At 31.8% G+C, this 24,333-nt stretch overlaps 1 protein-coding gene across 1 annotated transcript in view; it reads right to left on the reverse strand.

Annotated features, from left to right (window-relative positions):
- The window catches only part of shn (zinc finger protein schnurri), a 102,982-nt gene that overhangs the window by 77,917 nt on the left and 732 nt on the right, over positions 1 to 24,333 (reverse strand). The gene's annotated exons all lie outside the window — the stretch shown is intronic.

Below are 24,333 nucleotides of genomic sequence, written 5' to 3' on the forward strand. Positions count from 1 at the left end.
TATCAAACTTTTAAAATCCAAAATTTTGATTCCTCTTTTCCATGCTTGTAATACACATTATTTTTCTTATTACTTAAGCAATATGTCCTTTATCAGAATGCTATAAGCAAGAAAAGGGAAAAATAAAAAAGGAGATTTTATATAAATACAAGGGAAGAATCTACAGGGGGGGGGGTGAAGTCTGGGCAGTGGCAGGATATGGGAAAAGTTGCATTTTAGCATTTCAAGTTGAACTGTGCAAGCTAAAAATATTGCTTTATCCTGGATGAACATACAACAACCTTCCACTTTCTCTTTGATGCATTAAGTATCCTTTCTTCCCCCCAACTTTACACTTTATTTATCCATCTATCCTTTACATTTTTCATACAGCATAATGGCATTCTTAGATATCCTTTGTTGTGAATCTAGATATGATAGCAAGAAATTTAGTTAGAAAATTTTTGGATACTCATTTTTTTTATTGATTTTCTTACGCCTAAATGAAGCTATTTTACTTATTTTCTATAAAAAAATAATACTTTTGGATATCTACTAAAATAGTCATTTAACCCCTCTACTCCCCCTCCCCATTTCTTTCAACAATCATTACCCCCTCCCTTGTCCTACCCTCTAATAATTGCCCATTGAAATGCAACATTTAAATAATTTCCCTTTCAAGTTCCAACCCCCCCCCCCCCTCCACAATTCCTTTATCTTGCTAAATTTATGTTGAAATGCCCCTCTCTGTTTTATTAGCATTCCCCAATTTAAGCAAATTACCTAAGTGCAAAATTCTTCCCTTTATTTGCATTAAAAGGGTATTTACCCCCGCCCCGTCTTTTTCTTTCCCCCTTGTCTGAATGCTTGCAATTTACCCTTTTGCAATTTTTTTCCTTTTGCAATTTTCTCCTTTTTGCATAAACTGGGTATTTCTCCAATTCTTTCCCCTTTTCTGTTGCACAACGTAAAAGTTCCTCATTCCTTTTCTTCTTTGAGTCATTAAAATGTCCTCCACCGCAACCCCCTCCCCCCCCCCCCCCCCAACTACATTTATTGGATATTCTTTCTAATGATTGTAAACTAGCTGCTCTTATAGATAATCTAGCTGCTAGAAAAATAAAAAAAGTAGCTGTTATATGTATATGTATAGACAAAGTAGCTGTTTCACCATAAATTGTTTGATAGCTATGAGACAGTAGATACATAGATTGATAACTAGCCGCTTTCGCAAATGTGCAAAATTAGAATTCCCTTCTTGACTGTAGTGCAGAATTTCTGAATGTACATAGGAACATTATTAAATTCATGTATGACATATAATAGGGGAATATGAAACTTGCAAGAATACATTGTTTGCCTTCAATTTTTCGATTATCTAAAAATACATTTTGTCTTATTGTAAGAGAATGTTATTCAACTTGCGGAAAAGTTGGTGGCAAGTTAATTTTATTCATGTGCTATCATAATCTTTTTAGTGGTAAGTCGTAAGTGTGTACAGTAATAACTTGTTACCAGCTGAATTCAAAACTAAAATCATATTATTATATGAGGGATAGAGGGCTCGAACGAACCGCCTTCCCCCACCACCCTCAAAATGATCCCCTAGAAGCTAGGAAGATGGCACTATAATGTAATATTTGTAAAGGGTTATGTAAGCTGTTATTCATTTAAACATTCATTTGTTGGGACTTATATAATTTTTAATATCCTCAATAATATTACATTTTGACGAAAATTTTTTTTGCAGGCAGTATAAATAATCAATTTATATCTAGATATATATATGCTAGATATATCAAATTATATCTAGCATATTTTCTTTCATATTTTCATATCTTTTAATTCTGATAATAGATAATAGATAAGAAAGTTTAGCCTGTTAGTATGGATATAGGATATACATGGATATATTGACAAAGGAAAATTTGTTGTTAATTTCGATTGCCAATAAAGACCTCATTTTTTGGTCAGTTCGTTCATCCAGTAGGATGTGATAAAGGGCTTGGATAGGGGGTAGTATTATTGTACCAGCTAGGAGTATCACTTTAAAAAGAGTACATGAAAACTTGGTGCAACATCCAAGTAATAATATATTGATTACAACAGTTATTGAATGTATCCGCTTTTTCATAAATCTTCAGTTTTTTTTCAAGAATATTTTTACAGTTGAGTACAAAAAATTTAAACTTCAAATATTATTTTTAAGAAAAAGAAACAAAAAACGAATAAAAATATGAAATCACGTTGAGTATGACGCAGTCCTGCAAACACTCCCTCTATTAAACAAGGAAGCTATTTACCAAAGCAAAATAAAACAAATAACTTTTAATAACCCTGAATCATCTATAATACAAAGTAGAATGATGTCTGTCCGTCCGTCTGTCTGTATGTCCCTAAAGATCTCGGTAACCACTGAACCGATTGGATTATACTCTTCAGAGAATATACTTACTGTTTCTGTGATGGCTATTTTCTTGGAGGGTGGGACACCCACAACCCTCCCAAAAACAAAACAACCCCCCCCCCATTTTTTTAGGCAGTTATTTTAAAATAAATGGCAGCACCAGAAATAGTTAATTGTTTTTTAAATTACATCTTGGGGAAAAAAGCCCCTAGAAGCTAGGGGCAGACCCGCTAGTATAATATAAAGGAGTAAGTTTTTTAGTCGGAAGCTAAAGATCTCATAAATACTGGTCCAAATTTGCTGCACTTCTAAGGGAAATGTTAAAAATGCCTTGGGGTGGTTTTAGGCTATTTTTTTAACCACCCTAACCCTCCTCTACACTCTTTGGGCGAAACAACTAGTATCGTAAAAAGGAGTTCAATTTTAAAACTCCAATGTGTGTAATATTTGATTAGAAAAAGAATAGATCGAAAGAAATTTTAATACAAAACGAATATTTATTCAGCTAAAGCTAAACTTTATTTAAAATGACGATCCTACAAACAAAGCTAATTATATAGTAGCATTGCTACAATACAAAACTTGTTCTTAATGTGCAAAAGTACATCAGTTTTACGACTTAGATTGCTCTTGATACATATGCTGATATAAATAACTTTATATAAACATTAGGGATCAAATCTCATTCATAAATACATTATTATAACAATTTTGGGATCTGGTACAGCCCACGGTAAAATGTTTCTGTATCGACCATTTTAAAAAAGGAACAACGATAAGGCGGCTAGCGGCCAAACGGCTGAACATACATATTATGTTATTGTCCACACATTGTTATACCCGTCATAAGAAGGACTAGGTACAAATAATCTTAAAATGCCAATATCTGATAATGTCCATGTAGCGATTAGATAAATCGTAAAGACTTTTCGCGCATTTGTGAACGCTGCGCCCGAAAATTCTGCTTGTTCAATTTTAAAATGATGCATAGCTTTTTTTAATGTTGAAAAATATTAAGCAAAACGGTTCTTAATGAACTAGGTATATAACTTTAGTCTTAGTTTGTCCTATTTTCCAATAAGAATTAGATACCTAACCCTTAAATACAGCGAATATATATTATACATGTACAAATATACTGTAAATAAATAACACATATATTTATTTCAGCCTTTTAACGAAAATAAATTGGGATCGAAGTCCAAAGATGAACTACTTTAGATCAGATACGCTATTTTAGAGTTTAGAATAGTAGACTGATAAAAACACGCTAATAAACAAGTACTATCCTTCCCATTATTTGCGCAGCAATAATAGTGTTAATTTTGAAAATAATACAAATAAGTTGTGCAGCTACTCTATATAAACCATGTCCTATTGAATGTGCAAGTTTGTTAACAAAGTGATTAAGATATGAGTCTGATTGTTGGTATAGATTCGCCTTACTATGAGGAATAACAAAATATTTTCTAGACTGTATTATAGCCAAGTTTAATTAAAATTTATTTTCCTACTTTGCTGATTATGGATAGTATTGCCTTTGTTAATCAAAATTACAATAACAAATGATTAAGAATACCCAAATTTGATCAGTCTACGCCTATAAGTCTATTGAACGATATGGTGTGATTATAAATAAATGGCGACTTAAGCGTCTGGATTTTAAATTTTTATCATGTACTTTTAGGTATTATGTATAGTTTATTTATCAATATATTAAAAGGGGGCTAATCAAAAAGGGTATTTAATATTTTAGTTAATTAGCTTAATTTAAATGAAAATTCGAAGAAACATTAGAAAATGTTCAGTAACATTATATACGTGGGGGTGATACCTATCTAAAGGGATTATGGTAGATAAATTGATGTACTTCCCCAATGATGATACACAAAATTACTCCTTCTGTATATTACAACTAGTGGTTCAAACGTTTGGAAATTTAACTTAATGAACCAATAAATCAAAATACAATCAAAGTTGTTACGAAAACGTTTTAATAAAACTTTGGGGAATGGTGTAAAAAACAGTCCCCTTCCTTCCTGGGGAGTGATACTTTTTGTAATGAAATCTAAAACACAAGGGAACTCAACTAAAAAGAAGGCTTTAAACTTGGCTCAGGCTGTTGACTATGAAAAACTTACCTGTAATTAAATAATCATTACAAATATATAAAATCCAATAATAGCAAGTAAGATTCTTAACTCACAGCATTACATGCGGTTGTACTTCCTAACGGACCGACATAAATGCCAAAGTTTAAAAGTAGGACCGTTGTTTTAAATAATAAAATTCGACTTCATTTAAAAGTAAAAGAAATATTTAGCTTTTAATTTTTTACACTCTTCATAAAACTAAATATAAAATTGACTTTTATAAATACTTATAAACTTTTACATAACCCAGAACCCCCTTTTAAAGAAACATCATCATAAAAAAAAACAGGTATAAAACAGTTGTTAGGGCGAAGCAGATAAAAAAAAGCAGCCTTAAAGGATAGCAGATAAATAGATTTTGTCTTAGTTGTAATAGTTATCTATAAATAGAGAATTTCCAACCGTCTATTCAGCTGATACTTCAAATTAGATAGTAAACAATAAAGTGATATTTTCTATAATCGTAATTACTCCATTATATTCTACTAGCTGATGCGCTCTTAGAGGCCTACAGAGAGAATTTGAAAAGGGGGGGGGAGGCTACCCCTCCTACTTTCAATTTTAGTTTTAAAAGAAAAAGTAATAAAAAAGAGAAGCTACACTGTAAAGGAGAACCTAATCGGTTCAGCGGTTAGCAAAATCCTTTGGTACACACAGACACACACACACACACACACAGAGATCCTGTTATAATTGCAAATTGTAGAGTAGATTTGTCCTTTAATAGCATACTGTTCTAAAAAGACTCAACAACATATGTGTGTATATTCAAGGAGGGAACGGTCAATAACCTATAAATGATACTTCCCCCAAATAATATATAATTGTTTGGCTATTCATAAGCTTGAAATTTTTGGGCAGTAGGATTGAATCACGATTGGGCTGTACAAAGTAACATTATCTAAACAAATAGGGGTAATTTTGTTTATCATAATTAGGGATTATATCCATTCATTGTTCACTCTCCTTTTCCTATTTCCCTGAATTAAATGAGTAAGAAGATAAAAATGAGGGCGCAGCAATTTTGCATAATACATAGTTTAACAATAATGAACAACGTAGTAAAATTCTTTCATTTTAGAAGCGGTATGTTCTTATCAGAGATAGAAAGAAATAAAAAGATGTTGTACATCCCCAATAATAATGAACAAACGTACACCTCCTCAATTTAATGAACCAATCGATCAAAATTCAATAAGTCTCAAAAGTTAAAGCTTTGGTGTCTTGTTTATTTAACAGCCAAATGTACCCTCCATTCCTGTATTCTTATTCACATTCGCCATAAAGATGTCAATTTCAAAAGAAGCAGTCAATCGACCGGACATGGTGAGTTATAGAGCAGCTACTGGAAACACTCACAAAAAATCAAATATCAGACAATTAATATTAATTGAAGGACAAACGAAGATTTGGAATTCAAGATTATCTAACATACTCAAAAATATTCTTAAATTATAAACTAGTTTTATTAGATTATATTAGATAGTAGATATAAGAAGTTAAGGACAGTTATTTAAGAATTTTAATTGTTTTGAATCATGTATTGGAAATAATTAAAATTTGGATAAATAAACTTGTATATCCATAAAGGTAGTTTACGGAATTTAAGGACTGCAAATATGTGATTTTTCTAAGGTTTTTTTTCTTATAAAAATGTTATTTATTTGCTTATCATTGCTGTGCCACATATGAACACATTTGTCGTTTTTAATCTACCATTCTTTATAAAGTAATTATGGTTTGTTGTCTGAAGCTTAAAATATAAATAACTACAGATCCCATTGGGTTCTCTATTTTGGGTAAACTTCACATAGCCATTTGATGGTTTTTTTCTATCTTATTTTAAGAATTAAGTTTTTGAATGGTTTTAAGCTATTTTTCAAGCCATTATCTGTCCCTTCGAAAACAGATGTTATTGGCGTAGCCGATAGTTTTCTATAAAGGAAAGAGATACATTGGAATTTAGTAAACAGAGGTGGATTCTTAAAAAAGATTAGGCTCGCTATTCGCTGGTGGTGGCAAAATTATATAAGGTGAAAAATCCTCCAAAATCACATTAAAAACCTACAAAAATTAAACAAAATCTTATGTTAATAACCCTTCTATGATTTTACTTAACTTTTGTAGATTTTTTATGCGATTTTGGAGAATTTTTAACAAAATTAATTTTGCCTCACCAGCAAGCCTAATTTTCTTTTAAAAATCCACCTCTGAACACTAACATTTCATGAATTACAATGTGGGTCTCTTTCCTAAATTTATTATATCAGGAAGTACGGGGACAGGAAACTTAATCTACAAACCATTCTTCCCTCAATATTTACCAACTAACCAAAGAAAGAATCTTTTCTATATAATTTGGTGGGTAATAATAATGATTTATCTTCCATTGTCTTATCCCTGGATGATATAGAAGACAATGTTAGACTTTGTCTGGTTTATATATTTATTTATTCACTAACTCCAGACACTATCTATCTATTTATCTACAGACACTAGCTATCTATCTATCCAACCTATCTATCTTGTTTTCTAGACACTGGATTCTTAGACGCCCGAATTTTAAATGAGACATAGATCTCTATAAAAATATTTAAATTTAAAATTCTAAAAAACGAGGCCATTTTAAAAGTACAGCAAGCCCTTTAAATTAATATTCTTTAGTTTTTAGTAGCGAAGCTACTTCATAGACAGCACATAAACTTAAGTCGTCAGTCTATGCGAGTTGATTAAATACATACATATTTTTTAAAAAAAACTCATACAAATTAATATTTTGGCGTTATCCTCTTAGAATTTTTTTTTTCAATTTTTTTCAATTTTGTACCCCCTTAAAAACTTAAAAGCTACATAATAACTATACAAAATTGTCCTTTTTTACTTAATCTTAAAACTATCAAATAAGAAAGATTAATAAACCTCTGGGGGTCAAAGTTGAAATATTACATAAAAAAATAATATTAAGATATTAAAATAAATCTAGTTTTTTCAAGAAGAGTGAGAGTGGGCACTTTTATCATTTTGTCATTTTTAAACGTGTGATTAAATGAAAAAGGATTTGTTTTTGTATCAATTAAAGTGTCACTGAATTAACAAAGAATCCCTTTACCCCTAGTAAGATTTGCTGATGTTTGTCTTTTAAATCTCGCTAAGCAACAAACCAATCGAGTTCTTAGTTTTTGGAAGCTTCATACAACTCTTAGGCCGATGAATTTATGCTATTTTGTTTCTAAATCAATTTCTTGTCCCCTGCCCTCTCCCCTCATCGCATACAGAGCCCCTAGATGCTAGGGGCTAAGGTACTTACTAAGTTACTTTGTGTTAAAGTGCAGGTTCTTTTTCCAATCATATCATAGCAAAGTAATATGAAAAACAAAGGTGTCTTGTTCCTTATTTTTTTCTTTATCAAGAATATTTTTTGGTTTTTAAGAATATTAACCTAAAAATAATGTTTAATATATTATATCATGTTATATATATTCTAAGTTTTGAAAAAAAGAAAACCTAAAACCGTCTTTTTTTCTTGAGAGATATATAGAAATATAGAAAACCTTTAAAGCAGACAAGAAAAACACACAAACAGATATCGATTCATAGGAAGATATACACATGGGCAGATAATAGTTTTCTTACAAATTAAGATAAAAATATAGGTACCTTCCTAACATTTCAAATTAAATAATAACAGTAAATTGTAACACAGTAACATAAAATGCTAAATCTAATTTTATTCGAAATATTTCAAGCTTTTAAAAAAATATTAATATCAAGGGGGGGGGGGAAGTTCTGACACATTTGCGTAAACCTGGTGTATAGGCTTCATCTTTAGACTGAGAGGATAGGTTATTAGGGATAAAATCATTCTTATATGATGAATTTCCCCCAGATTTAAGATTTTTTGGATAGGCCTCCAGGTTCCGGAGCTCCAGGCCTCCAGGTGGTCTCTCTACAGGTAAAAATGAAAACAAAAAATTTTTTTTTAAGAGTTAGATATCAGCTTATGAGACAAAATATGTATGTTTTTTCTTCAAATATGTGAATAACAATCAAAAAGAGGCATATTTTGTTTTATAAGTTAACCTCTAACTCTTCAAAAAAAAAATCTTATTTTTAATTTTTACCTGTACAGAGACCACCTGGAGGCCTGGAGCTCCGGAACCTGGAGGCCTATCTAAAAAAGCTTAAATCTGGGGGAAATTTATCATATAAGAATGATTTTATCCCTAATAACCTATCCTCTCAGTCCAAAGATAAAGCCTATACACCAGGTTTACGCAAATGTGTCAGAACTTCCCCCCCCCCCCTTAGGTAAAGAACAAGATTTTAAAAATTAAGGAAGAATATATTTTGGTTATTCCTGATGTTTTTAAACTTTTATTATGCAAAATATATTTCTCGAATTTTCAAGATATATAAATAGAAAGAAAAAAAAACTCCACTTAAAAAACACACACAAAGACAAGCAAACACAGAAATTGAAAATGAGACACTCTAAGTGCAATTCTTGAGACAAGGACGTTTTCAATTTTTAAAAAGGATATTTTCTCGGCTGCTATTAAGTATAGATGAAGTCCATAATTTACTTTTTTCGTCCATTACGTTGTGTGGTGCACATTAAAGTTCTATGAAAGATTTTTTCAGCTGCTATTTAAGATGTAAGTATGATTTCCATGCCTTTATACTCTTAAACTTACTTTGTCCGTAGGTGTGTTAGTTATGCTGTTATCTAAAATTGATTCACAGGTACTTAATTTCTTATGGATGTTGTCATCTTTGTAAACAGATAAGTATATTTTTAATATAAAATAAGGATTATTCCAAGGCTTATGAAAATTCTTAACTATGGTTAAGGAGAAAGATAGATAGAGAGAAGGGAAAAAGAGAGAAAACTTTTTTTTCGATTCTTTAAAAATTTCAATAGCATAATGCATTAAAAGGGGAAAAGCAAAGCTTATAAATAAAAGGATGGATATATGATGGGGCAATATAGAACTTGCTTTTAAGAAGGGGAAGGCATATAAGGCCGTAAGCAGCTAAAGCAAGTTTGGGGTAGCCCTGTACAATCTCAAATAAAAGGGAAGTCCAATAATTGCCCTTAAGCATAAATAGGGGGATGATAAAAAGGGTATGGAGAGGGAAAAGCCCGATATATATACACACACACAGAGCAATAGAAAGATAGATAGATAGCCTAGAGCTTTAATACAGGTTCCTGGAATCCGATAAAGCCTTTGGGGGAGATGTTAAGATGGAAGGGGGAGGGAATCTCCTCAGAAAAAGGGAAGTGGTAGGAGATTGCACAAGCTGATGGGAAAAGGGTAAAGGAGAAGCAGATTTAATTTCCAATGAAAAAGGGGAAACTTGGAGGGAAGAACTGACTTGAGTAAATTGAGAATTTGGGGAGAAACATGAGAATAAGGGGAAGGGAAAGGAAATTCTTGTGCTAGGTCTTCCCCAGCCTTCAAATATTTTAGCAGGTTCCTCCAATCATAAAATACCCTAATATAACAGCGTATTTATGTAGTTTATAACCTGTTATGATAAGGTAATTGTAAAGTTTTTAATAAATCCGGGAACTGCCATTTGTCCGGCCATCCATGCGTGCAATTTACACAAGGATTTAGGGATACATGGATAGTAACAAGGATAATTATTAAAGTAAAAGAATAGAGGGGGCATAAGCTATATGTAACTCTGTCCACAAGGTGGGGATCCTGTCCAGATATTGCATTGGGTCTTTAAAATCAGCCAATAGCGTCTAAAAGTCAAACAAAAGAACAGAAAGCAATTGCTTGCAAACATATGGTCTCTACTAGATATTTGACTGGATTATACATCTATATTTAAACATTTATTGGATATACATATGTATTAATTGTAAAAGGATAGATTTAGAAAGATCAAAATAAGATAAAAGAAGTTTTCAGGAAGTTAAATAGATAGATGTACAAGAAGATATATAGTTAAACTTAAAAATTACAAGTCAAAAAGATTTTATAAATAGATGGCCAAATAGATAGACATATTTTTAAAGCAAGAATTAAATTGGAAAGAATTGAACTAAAGTTCAGATAGCAAAACAATTTAAGAATACCAATAGATTGATTAATAGATAGTAAGAACATGGTATAAAAGATTAACAAATAAAATGAAAAAGAACATGGGATGAATGGATGGATAAATGGACAACAAATATTTATCCTTAAATTCCTGAGAAATCTAAGTATATCCCAACAAACCTCTAACCTTCCCTATAGGTTAGTTCTGACAATTTCTCCTTATATTCTTTTAACAGAATTCACGTACAAACACTCAGACAGACACAAACAGAAAAATACAGTGCCAGACAAACATACAATAAAAGCTGAAGCTCCCAAGAGAAAGAAAGAACATTCATAATACAGACCAAACTATTTTCAAAGCCTCTTGACTCAGACTAAGGCGTAATTTTTAAAAGCACAAATACTCTATAATTAGAGCATACCCATTCATCTATAAGGGATAATTGTAAATCTAAGAATGTTTTATTAGTCTTTTATAAAAGTTCTTGTAATAGTTAGGAATAATCTAGAAAGTATAGCAATCAAATAATAGTTAAGTCCGTACGTTCAAATTGAATGTATTCGGGGGTGGTTTTAAGCTATTTTCCTTACCTCTGCCCGCCCTCTCCTAAGGACTAAGGGCGAATCAACAAAAAAGTATAAAAAAAAGCTTACCTAGAAAAAAAACAATATATTAGTTTCAATAAGGAATAGGGATATAAAAATTTTCTTAGTATTTTTTAAAAGCAACAAGAATAACAAATTCCACATTAAACATAGGTAAAAGAAATTTCAAGGTATAGTCCCTTTCGTGACATCGCACCTTAAGGGGCGATACTTGGTATTTTTCACAGTAGGTTTTCTCCTATTTCTAGCCCCTGCGGGGCCAATTACCTAACCCAGAAAGGCAATAACCTACCTAACCTAAAATAACCTATAAAAAGCCATTTTAAAAATTCGACAAATCGCCCCTTAAGGTGCGATGTAACGAAAGGGACTATTCCCGAAATTTCCAATAAAAATCATATGTCTTCTAAACCATAACCAACAAACCTACAAAATTATTCTTATTGTCAAAGGAAATCTTTAAAGAAAATTTGCCTGTTTATCTGAATTAACAGCCGAGAAAACAACTTTTACTCAATAGCGTTACAGAAGTACAAGCAAAATGAGTTTTGAATAGCTTCATTAATAAAACAAAATAGAAATATTTGGTTATTATCTAAACGCTTTTCAAAGGCTCTTTGTTGTTTTAATTAAAAGGGGATAATATATTTTCTTAGAATATTATTTAACTTAACAAAAGGGTTAGATACAATAAATATAATCAGGAAGCATTTTTTTCTCTTTAAAAACAAGAACCATTACGCCAAAACTTTAGAGGTAGCGGCGGATAAGCAGCCGTTTTTTCACAAATCCATTTTGTACCCCATTGAACTACCTAGCCCAATTTTAGCTTTCTTTTGCCGTTTTAAAGTCTTAGAATACATACCTTTACAGAAAATAAGTAGGAAAAAAGACCAAATTTATAATTTTTAATGAAAACATCTACTATCTACATTTTTTATTTCCCACAAAGAAATCAAAATATTCCAAATTAAAAAGAACAATAACACGTTATACAGCAATAAAATAGAAACATGAATACTTTAGTTAGTAACAATTTAAAAACTCCTATTGAAGTTTCTGTAGGTATAAAAAAATTTGAAGAACAAAAAGAAATTAATGTTTCCAAAGAATAATAAATAACAAAATAATAGAAATCAATTATAAAATTTGAGTTTCTATGTTAAATATGTATACTTTTATTAAATTCTAAACTACTCTACAACTCTTGTTTGTCTGTTTAGTTTGTAACAATGGATTCATTACTAATTGGATCTTACACCGGATAATCATACACTTTAATGAAGTGACACTTGCAGATAACGATCTCCCCCTTATACCCCATCCCCATGGATACGTTAACGTGGATGATGCTCTGGATACTCTAGATGATCACTTAAATCGAAGGAGAATCCCACCCTTATGAGGTAATGTATACATACCCCATCCCCATACCTCTTACTGGATAAACGAACTAACCAATAAGTTATGACCACGTGAGCAAGCTAAATTGATTACAATTTTTCCTTTGTCATAATATCATGTATATTCCATACCTACCTATTTTGGTAACCATTTAGCATTTAAATAAGGGGGGAGTTTTTAATGCAACCATCTCGTAATCAGTGAGCAAATGACACTTAGAATTCGAATTTCGATCTGAACTTTTGCATGAGTAATCCTTGGTAGGTCTATTTTCCCTAAATCGAACAAAAAGTTGGAAAAGTAACGGCTAGCGGCTCAGCCGTTCAGCCGTTTTTTTCCTATTTTCAGGGTAAATCCATCATCAATTACGTAGGAATCAACTTTTTAAAACATATTTTTGGTTTAATTCATGTTAAATGTTAGCAATAACCAATTTTAAAACTTCTAGTACCAACAGCTACCGTCTAGAACCGTTTGATAGCGTTTTGGAGTAGAAAAGAGTATTATGTTGAGAGAGGTTTCGTGACTAATTTACAATATAGATATCAAACAAATGGCAAAACAGATGAGCCGCCAGCCGCTAGCCGTTACTTTTCCAACTTTTTGTTCGATTTAGGGAAAAAAGATCTACCAAGGATTACTCATGCAAAATTATAGATGGAAATTCGAATTCTAAGTGCCATTTGCTCACTGATTACGAGATGGTTGCATTAAAACCCCCCCCCCTTTCTACAAAAAAATATATATTAGGTAAAATGTCTGTGTGTCTATCTGTCAGAAAATCTTGCCTTCCACTGAACCGATATGGGTTATCCCAAACAATGAATACTCTAGAAAGTAGAAATCTATTCAATCATTTTGGAGAAAGGAATCTCGACCCCAAAGGAGAAATCACCAATCAAAAAACAACATAGGTATAGTTTTATCTTATTTTTTTTGTATAGAAATAAGTAGGAAAAAAACTTAATTCATCACTGTTATTCATTTATAAGGAAACACAAATTTGAAGTTTAATTAAAAATATTATTGTATTACCTAAACTTAATTTATTTGAATGAAATAAAATATTTAAAATACAACTCATATGTCAACAGATTTAAATAATTGCACAGTAATTTCATTTCAGAATTATATTTATTGAGGTACTAAATTATTCTAAGATTTTTTTCTGTAATTTGCAACAAGATATATCATTATTATATATGTTACACCAGAATTTCAGGATCTACTGCAGTTCACGGTAAAATATTGCTGGTAACGCAATTTTCCAAAAATCTATGAATTTTAAGGGCTGCTAGCTGCCAAACGGCTGAACGTACAGATCAAACCCGCACACCATTTTAAGCGGCATAAGAAGGCCTACAAATAATCTGGATTAGCCAAGATCCAATGATGCACAGGGAAAGTTTAACGGAAGAAAAAACGCGTAAAATAGGTCTTTTCGCGCATACCTCATCACTGCGAGATAATTATGCATTATTGATTTATGGCTATTCCTGATTATTTGTAGACCTTCTTATGCCGCTTAAAACAGTGTGTGGGCATGATCTGTACGTTCAGCCGTTTGGCAGCTAGCAGCCTTTAAAATTCATAGATTTTTTTTTGAAAATTGCGTTACCAGCAATATTTTACCGTCAACTGCAGTAGATCCGAATTTCATGTAATCTGATAAACTATTGCTCGCAGCAGGCTAAAATGACAATACCCGTCATCTACCTCCTTTACGCCATCCCCTTCTAGTGGATGAACAAACTGACCAAAGTATGAAATCCATATTAGCAAGCTAAACTGAGGACAATTTTCGCCTGTCCATAAATCAACGTATATCCCATATCCATTTAAACTGATAACATTAACCAAAGCAAAAGCAAGGGGGGGGTGAGGGTTATGCTCATATGATATCAAACTGTTCAAATTCAGTGAGTTGTCAAGAAGATGCTCATTGGTCAACAGAATTACAAACATCATACTTCTATCTTGAATAGCAACAGAGAAAAGATCAAAACCGTAGCTGACATGGCGGACTTTATAATTATAGAGCATCCTCGCCACTAAAAATAAAGAGGCATAGAAAAAGGGGGGGTATTCTCTAAAAGTTACAGAACTATCATGAATATAAACTTGCTCTTTCAAAATAAAAGTTACATATAGTATGTCCAAATTTTAGAGACTATATTTTACAGCAGAATTACAGTACAGTTACACTTAGGTTTAGGTCGCAAAAATGCTGTGAAAAAAAATTGACGAACCCGGCTAAAATAGAGAAAATTCGTTCACTCCGGTAGTTGTTAGGTCCTCTCTGTTGATAAATAGAGAAATATAGAAAGAGAAAAGAGAGATAGGATTGTAAGCTTTGAATAGACAGTTAAGGATTCAGAGAGAGAGAGAGAGAGAGATAAAAGAGAGAGAGAGAGATAAAAGAGAGAGAAAGAGAGAGATAAAAGAGAGAGAAAGAGAGAGAAAGAGAGAGAAAGAGAGAGAAAGAGAGAGAAGGAGAGAGAAAGAGAGAGAAAGAGAGAGAAAGAGAGAGAAAGAGAGAGAAAGAGAGAGAAAGAGAGAGAAAGAGAGAGAAAGAGAGAGAAAGAGAGAGAAAGAGAGAGAAAGAGAGAGAAAGAGAGAGAAAAGAGAGAGAAAAGAGAGAAAGGGAGAGAAAGAGAGAGAAAGAGAGAGAGAGAGGGGGGGTATCTATTTATTAGCTTATATATATATGTGTAAAGATAGATACAATGAATAACAAGAAATTGCGCAACTATAGAAATGACTGTGTGTGTGTGTGTGAGTAATTTTTTCAGAAATAATGCAACTTTAGCAAGTACGCATTAAAAAAATTTTTAAAATAAAGCTTAACTTAAACACATTAAGTCATGAGATGCTTTACTGATAACATTCGTCATTGAAATGACAATGTTAAAGCGATTCTAAGATATGTAATACAAAATGTTGGTATATGGTATCAAATGCGTTGTTCAAGTCAAATTTACACAAATTGCCCTCCGTTCAAAGTTGCCAAATTTAAAGAACCTCATTAGGTACCTATTAATTCCCCAAACTAAAAAAAAAACAAGGAAAAATATATTAAACTAGGATGCAATTTAAAGTAGCAAAATAGCGAAATATTTGGTTAAAACAAGAAAAATGTACTTTTAATTATATTTTAGGGCTAACAAAATATATATTTAATTAAAGAAAGTTTTGATTCATTTGCTAAGTGGTGCTTCATATTATCTCAACAACATTTTGTCAAAACATTTTATTTGTAAGTTGAGTTAATCCATTTTTTCACCTCCCTTTCAAAGGTACTTTAAAGTAGAGAGAGAGAGGACAATGGGCTGTCTATTACAGTAGTCCCCAAAGTTTTATAACAACGTTGTTGGCTTTACAATTTTGGGGACCTCAGTGAATTTTGATTGGCTGATTCATTAAGTTGAGTGTTCAAACGTTTCATCCAATTTCAATCTACAAAATTTGTATTTTTGTGTATCTTCATTGGGAATGTACATGAATTTATCGGTTATTGTCTTTAAATGGATGTTTCCTTCCACGAATTGCATTGTATTTATAAAAGCTATGGAAGATGTGATTTTCTTAACTGTTATTCAAGTTAGAAGGCTGATATTTTACGATAGGAGCTTGACTACTTATAGATGTTGTCATCCTTGTTTTTATTTATTTGAAAATAATAACCTTTTTGGACCAATAGTTAAAAAACGAGAGAGAAATTACACATATCATAAAAAATTTAAAAATCATGGAAAGCTTAACATAAAACAAAACTGGCACATTTGTAAAACCAAATCTAAAGGAAACTGCAACCAAAATATCAAATTTAATATAAAATATTACTTCTCCAAATATGAAGTAAGGTATATAAGCGTAGGTAAGTATTGATGCTATTTATAGTTGATTTTAATCACGTGTCCAATTTTCCTTCAGAATTAGAAGCGAAGCATCTCTATTGGGAAATTTTTTTTTATTTTAGTAGCGAAGTAATTCTATAACTAACTTTCAGTACTGGGGAAAATGTGCATAGACATCCAAGGGTGAGGATAAAGGGGAGTTTACCCCTTAAAACTTTGAAAATTCTCATTAAGAAACACATCAAATTACCGCCCCAAAAGCAATGAAAATAAAAAGCTTGGACGTCCCGGGAAATGTGGTTTACTTGGCTAGTATTTTAGAAATGGCTGTACAAAGCGCGTATACTCGAAAACTTACTTGGCCCGTCGGTCTGTCTGTAATTATTAGGAGGGCATCAATCTTTAAGGAGAGGCCTTAAGGGATATGACAATGGACGAATAACGGATATACCTACCCCTTCTGTTATTTAAGATTATTGGCTGTAAAGTTTGGACACTGCTAGTTTAAAACCAACCAATCTAATTGAATATACTTTTTTTTTCATCCAATGAATAAGATTAAGTAAAGTAAAATTTGGGTACCAGTGAAAAGAACTTATTGTTTAAATACAAAGGTGGCGGGGGGGGGGGGGCGAAAGTGACACTTTTTGAAACCAAAACTAAAAGTCAAAGGAACTCAACTAAAAAAAGAGTTACAGGTCTGACATTTTGCATGGCAGTTGCTTTATAGGTGTACAATATGGAACTGTGAAAAAACGGCGGCGCAACCGCCGAAAACCGCCGAGAAAAGGCAAAAAAAAATTTCGGCGGTTGCGCCGCCGTTTTTTCACAGTTCCATATTGTACCCCTATTATAAAGCAACTGCCATGCAAAATCTCAGACCTGTAACTCTTTTTTTAGTTGAGTTCCTTTGTTGACTTTTAGTTTTGGTTACAAAAAGTGTCACTTTCGCCCCCCCCCCCCCCCTTTTAATTGTCCGCTATTTCTAATAAACATATTTGTTCCTGTTTAATTAAAATGAATGTTCTAAATAACAGAATACATAACCTAAAATTTAATTTTAATTAGGAAATAATTTATTAGTGAAAGAAAAATGAATAAATCTCGTGTTTTTTTAATTTTCATTCAATAATTTTTCTTTTGTTCTGTTGATAAAAATATAAAATTCTAAAATTCTATACAAAAATCACGTTTTTGTAATATTTTGTTTTTGATTAATTCATTTTTTAAATACATTTATAGTGTCTAGTTTCAGGTTCCTATCTTAATTTCTAACCAACATACGAACTTTGATTTTTAGAGAAGCTTTAGTAATAAAAATTCTAATACAAACCATTATTAGTTATTAATCACATCGTATTAAAGACAGCTTTCCGAAGATTTTAAAATGAAAAATTATACGATTAAAACCAGATTGAAGGGTCCAGGCTAACAAACTGGTAATTATCTTATGATTTTTATTTTAATATCCGAGGAAAATTGTCTGTAATACGATACTATTCATGATTTTTCAGTATGACTGAGAACCAATAAATAAAAGAGATAAAACTAATCAAATATAAAACAATAAACCCATATTTAGCAAAATTAGGAATTAACACTAAATAAGGGCGATCCCAAAACAGCTCACCCCTACCTCAAATTCTAGATGAAACCCATCCCAAATAAAAACATAAACTTAATCTCAAAATCCCTCCTCCCCCCCCCCCCCCCCATTTACATTGCTTTGAAGCCAAAATTAAACGGAAAATCCCCCAAAAAAAGGTCCTTTCCAAAGTTGTAAATATATTTATCAGGAACACTTCCACTCTACAATGTTGTATGTCCGTTTGTCTGTTGGTCCGCTTGAGTTACTTGAGTGTGTTATTGCAAACTAATTAGACCTGTGTTCGTTTTTAAAGTACCTCGCTCTCTATAAATTCTTTCACTTTTTAATTAACTATGACAGTATATTTTTTACTTTTAGACACAGATATCTAAATGGAAAGACAATGGCCGATAAAATTATGTATATCCCTAATGATGAAGCACAAAAATACCCCTATCTCTCTGTTTCAGACCAGTATTCACAAACACACACACACTATTGCAGTTTGATGTTCATTTTAATTTTATTAGTTTATTAATCCTGCGCTACATATATACATATTTGTCCTTGTTTATGTATAAATAACAACGGTATTACTGACCTCTTCTTTTAAAAAGTGGGGAGGAGATATAAGGGGGTGGGGTGTAAATGCGGGAAGGAGGGGCAAGTTTAGGAATTACCTTTTTCATAGAGTAATTCTTTTAAGAGGAATTATACAAAAAAAATTACTTGTCATAACGCGAACCGTATGAAAAATAGGTTTGAACCCTCACCTAACAATTAAGTATAAACCCATATGGGTAGAGTATAGAAAAAGGATTTAATCTTAATATAAATGAATCTTTCACTAGAATCTTTTAAGTAATACAAGGGAGAAAGACAGGTTTGTAAATTATATTTGATATAATTACAATAGCTCTAAGAAATATTACTCAGTAAAAGGATAGAATATACTAGGTATATGTGTGTTGTATAATGGGCAAAAAACTGTTGAAATTTGACAGGGAAATATATCATTAAGAAAAAAAGGATTTCTTCAACATTTTCACAACTCTTAAGGATAGTGCAATGGACGAAAAATAAATCTTCTCCAGATTAATTTAAAGAAATTTTGCTTTGTGTACACAAAACATTTTTGGGGACTTGTAGATTGACCAAAACCTTTTTTGTCCTTTTCCCACTTAAATTGTTCTTAAGTATTTTTTTAACAAAGCTTTTCTATGATTAGGGTCGGACCATCCGTCCGTACGTAACGGATAGCCCTTATCGTAAATTTAGGCATGATATAATTGTACTATTAATTTCAAAAAAAAATTATATGATATGATTATCCTTTTCATCTGATTTATGGAATAGTGATTTTTATCATGATTAGGCACACTGAGCGAAGCATTTCTATAAAGTAGGTATGCCAGTGCAGTGTTAAGTATATTGTATGTATGTAATTTTAAGGTATTGTTAAATATTGAATGCATTGCTAATTTATTTTCATGAAAACTTCTCCCTGTCCCCAAACAAATGGGAGGGTAGTCTGAACTCGTCAAACTGGCGCCAGTGCGTCCCCCTGACTCACCCCCCCCCCCTTCCCACAATTTTGTCCTTTTTCTATCCCCCCCTGTTAATATTATCTTTCCGTTTCTTCAGTCCAAGTTTTCAATATATTTTGAGGATTAAATTAATTAAGAAATTAATATATGTTGTTGTTTAAAATTCTTTTTAACAGCTACACCCAGGGATATAAAGGTATAAGACAACAGGTGATAAGTTGATGTAAATCCCCAATGATGATACAAATAATTACCCCTTACGTAGATTAGAGTTAGAGGACGAAACGTGGATATTAAACTTAATGAACCAACCAATCAAAATTCACTGAAAGTCCCCAAATTTTTTAAGCCAATGATTAAGAAAAAAATTTATAAAACTTTGAGAACTATTATAATGAACAGCCCAATGTCCCCTCCCTCACTGGCTACAGCGATCAAGTTTTAATTTTATGATTAATAACCAAGTTTTTCTATATATCGGGTCGAACTGTTTGTCTGTCCGAATAATATAGAGGTTCATTTAGGCTTATGTAAATCTTGCGATACCACATTACCTTACTAGCGGCTACGCCCCTAGAAGCCTCTAGGGGCACTTAAGGTAGGAGGAAGAAAAGTCGATCTCATCCCATTTTAAATTTATGTTCAAAAGAGTAGAAAAAAATATTTTTTTGGGGGGGAGGGGATGAAGACACCCTCCCCAAAAATAGTTTAAAACCATCCCAGGACCTATAAGAAGCTTCATTGTAAAGGAGAACAATATCGGTTCAGCGGTTAGCGAGATCCTTCGGGATAGACAAAAAACACTTACTACTTTATATATTAGGATAGGATATGATGATTCTTGAAATATCAAGGTATAATTTTTAAAGCGTAGCAACTCTATTCAAATTAGGTACCAAATACCTTTCATGTAAGTTATACCTAAACTTTTTACTATATTTCATTACATGATAAAATTATCCTATTACCTGTATTTACTGATTGTTGCCGAGTTATGCTTTTATGAATTTTGTCATCTTTGTTTTCATCTGTTTTAATAATGTTATCAACGAAAGAGGATGTATTTTGATATGATTCATTTAACTAACTGATTAACGCCAATTTTCATATATTAATAGATAATTCTATATGATTTTTTCAATGGTGACAGAATACAAAATTATAAAAAAAAATCGGATCTACTGCAGTTTACGGTAAAATATTGCTGGTAACGAATATTTCAAAAAATCTATGAACTTTAAAGGCTGCCAACTGCCAAACGGCTGAACGTACAGATCATGCCCGCGCACTGTTATAAGCGGCATAAGAAGGCCTACAAATAATCTGGAATAGCCATAAATCAGTAATGCATAGGTAAGTATCCCGCATTGCAGAGAAATGCGCGAAAAAGACCTATCTTACGCGTTTTTTCTTCAGTGAAGCTTTCCCTGTGCATCATTGGATCTTGGCTATTCCAGATTATTTGTAGGCCTTCTTATGCTGCTTAAAATGGTGTGCGGGTATGATCTGTACGTTCAGCCGTTTGGCAGCTAGCTATATTCATAGATTTTTGAAAATATTCGTTACCAGCAATATTTTACCGTGAACTGCAGAAGATCCAAAAAATCTGATGAATAGAAATATAATATTACCTATTAGATCAATATTTTGTTGGAATAGATAAATAAATATTCCAAAAAAAAATAATATATATCATTTATATATTAGAAAAAAGCTATGGGTTTTCCTGTAAAACCTGTAAAAGACTAAAGCTTCCCTTCAAAGCAACCTCAAATATGCCGTAGTTTTAGACAGACGGATAGACAGTAAACTAAGAGTATCAGCGCTACTCATAAAAAGTGGCAGACAGATATTGAAAGTAGACTAGGTACTCTAGACAGACATCATTTTAATTTAACCAAAGAAAAAGACATTAATTCTAGGGAAAAAATATAAAATGTAAAAAAAACTTAATTCTAATATATAAAGTAAGGTTTTTCTGTATAAAGCTTAAGATTTAGGTAAATAACTACTTACTGAACCGATTGACCTTCCATTTTATTGAAGCTTCACATAGGTTATGGGATGGATTTAGGCTATTCTAATTTTTAGATTTAAGTCTTGGCATGTTTTTAGACTATTTTTTATCTTGAATTCAGAACCTCTGGATTCTAGGGGCGTTACCACTAGTGTTTTAAAATATTTTACATCCAAAGAAAACTAAATTACATCTAATTTTTGTCATTTAAAAATGATATTGCTACTATACCTAAAATTTTATAATAGTAGGTCGGTATCATACAACAACTTGTATAGGTATAAAAGATGCAATGTGTCTTATTAATGATAATTTTTGAATGGCAGGAAAGTTAGATACCTCGCATAATTATTCCTATCCTAAATCTACGCAATCCAATGAAACTGTATAGGTACGTTTTTATTAATCTATTTCCATTGCCTGACTAAATCAAATAAAAGGGAATCATACAAAAATAAAGAAATTGTCTAACACCTTTTTAGAAGCGAAGCTTTTAATAATGAGGACGTGTCTGTTCGTCTATATTTATGTATGTTAGAATCTTGGAGACTATCATACATAATAACTAACATTTATTTAATCTTTAATCTTCATCTGTCCAGTTCTATTCAATATTTTGTCCACTTTTTTGTCAAAAATAAACATAAGCAACCATTTTAAGTGGTCAACAAACACTAAAAAATTTCTTCTAAACCTAATGCTAAAGTCAAATTGTCACAATAATATGACAGTATAGTAGAAGACAGGCAAATACTGTAAGTGTCAGTGATAGTAATGTATCAAAAGACCTAAGAAACAGCTGTCAGACCAGACAAGGGTTTGTCTAATAAAAGGATATACAGACAGAAAAAAAAGAGAGGGGGGATACGAATTTAGGGGGGTGGGAAGGGGGCAGATTGTCTAACAATATGTCTGGCTCCTCCCCACCCCCATCCAACGTAATAATATTTAGGTAAAGGATTCACCCTTAAAACAAATTTTGTTAGGTGACTAAAAATACCCAAAAAATATACATAAAAAAAAAGAAAATAGGTATTCAAAATTAATTTGAGGGGGTTGATTTAACCTCCCAAGATAAATAACAAATACATTGTAATGACCAACAGCATAATTCCTCTAAACACAAAATAAGGTACTAAGATAAAAAAATATAAAACATTAAACTTCCCAAGATTATAGAGACAACAAAAAAGAAAACCAAGGAGAAATCGCCCAAAGAAAAAATAACATCAACCTATTCCCCCACCAAGATAGTTCATAATAACGCATTTTAAAAAATTTAAATAACATACCTACCATCCTATTATACAAAAATATCAAAGTATACATATAAAACGTATTTTTTGAGTCACCTACATCTTAAGTATGCTATACAAATAGGGCAAAAAGGACAGAAAAGGGGTAAAAATGAAAGGGGTATTAAAGACATAAGACGCCCAATACTAAAAGGCAGACAATCTTTCATTCTTTGACACAATGTTCTTTTCCAAGTGTGTAGATTTTATGGATAGAAATCAAGATAGTTAAACAGACAGACAAACATCAAGTTGATCGACATAAAAAAAGTAGCTGGTATATCAATCTAAACAGACCTTAAAAGAATCAAACTATTTTGGAGGTCTTATGACACACAGACAGAAAGACATAACAACTTTTTTCTTTAACTAGTATAAAACAATAAACAAGGATGACAACATCCATGGAAAGTTAAAAATAAACCAATATCTTTTTTTTTAAAGATGAACATAAGGACGTTAAATGCAACATAAAGAGTAGCTTCGCACCAGAGAAAAGGATATACTTTTAAAAATGATAAGAAAATGGAAAAATGATAAAAAAATACTAATATTTACTTTAATTTGAAGATAATAAGTGTAATAGGATGATGTCATTTTATTAAGAGAGCAGCTATTCGATAACTATGGTACATACGTGTTCAATCCGTTCTTGATAAAAAAAAGAGGAGGGTTAGGGGGGGGGGGGGTTGACACTTTTGCGTAAACAGGGAATATAAGGAAGCTACATCCCAATCTTTCTGCCAAAAAAACTATCCTCTCACACCTAAAACAAAGAAAATGCTCCCTGTTTAAGCAAAAGTTTCAGAACTCCACCCCTACCCCTTTTACATCCATATTATTTGCAAATCTTAATAAAACATAACATAAATTAAATTAAATTGAATCCATTTTGGCATACTGTATAACACTTTACTATCCTTTCTTATTATTGCTGAAAAACTTGTGAACATTTAATTGTCCTTGTATTAGACTATGATTTGAACCTAACTACTCGTTTCATTGTTTGTTTTATATTTTAATTGCTAAAGATAAGTTTCAAAGTAGATTTTTCTGATTTTTTAATAAATTAAGGTGGATAGGTCAATGATAGATTGATTTATTTTTAACCATTTCCAAAGTGTATTTAATGAGTTTAGGTACTTTAAGTAGGTAGTGATGTTTTTTTTAGTAAGTAGAATATATGGTTCATGGAAAGAAAAGGAAGTTGCAGGTTTCATCGTATTTTCACAGTAGCTTTTAAAGGGCTAATTTAGGTTAGGTTAAGTAAGTGTTAATGATTGCCCCGCAGGACTAGAGCCCCCCGCAGGGGCTAGAGATAGGAGAAAAGCTACTATGAAAATACGACGAAACCCGCAACTTCGTTTTCTTTCCATGATCCGAACAGATTAATAAAATTATTGAAAGAAAATTATTTT

This window comes from Acartia tonsa, chromosome 9 (genome assembly GCF_053477335.1).
Source record: "Acartia tonsa isolate MP-2025a chromosome 9, ASM5347733v1, whole genome shotgun sequence".
NCBI classification, from domain to species: Eukaryota; Metazoa; Arthropoda; class Copepoda; order Calanoida; family Acartiidae; genus Acartia; species Acartia tonsa.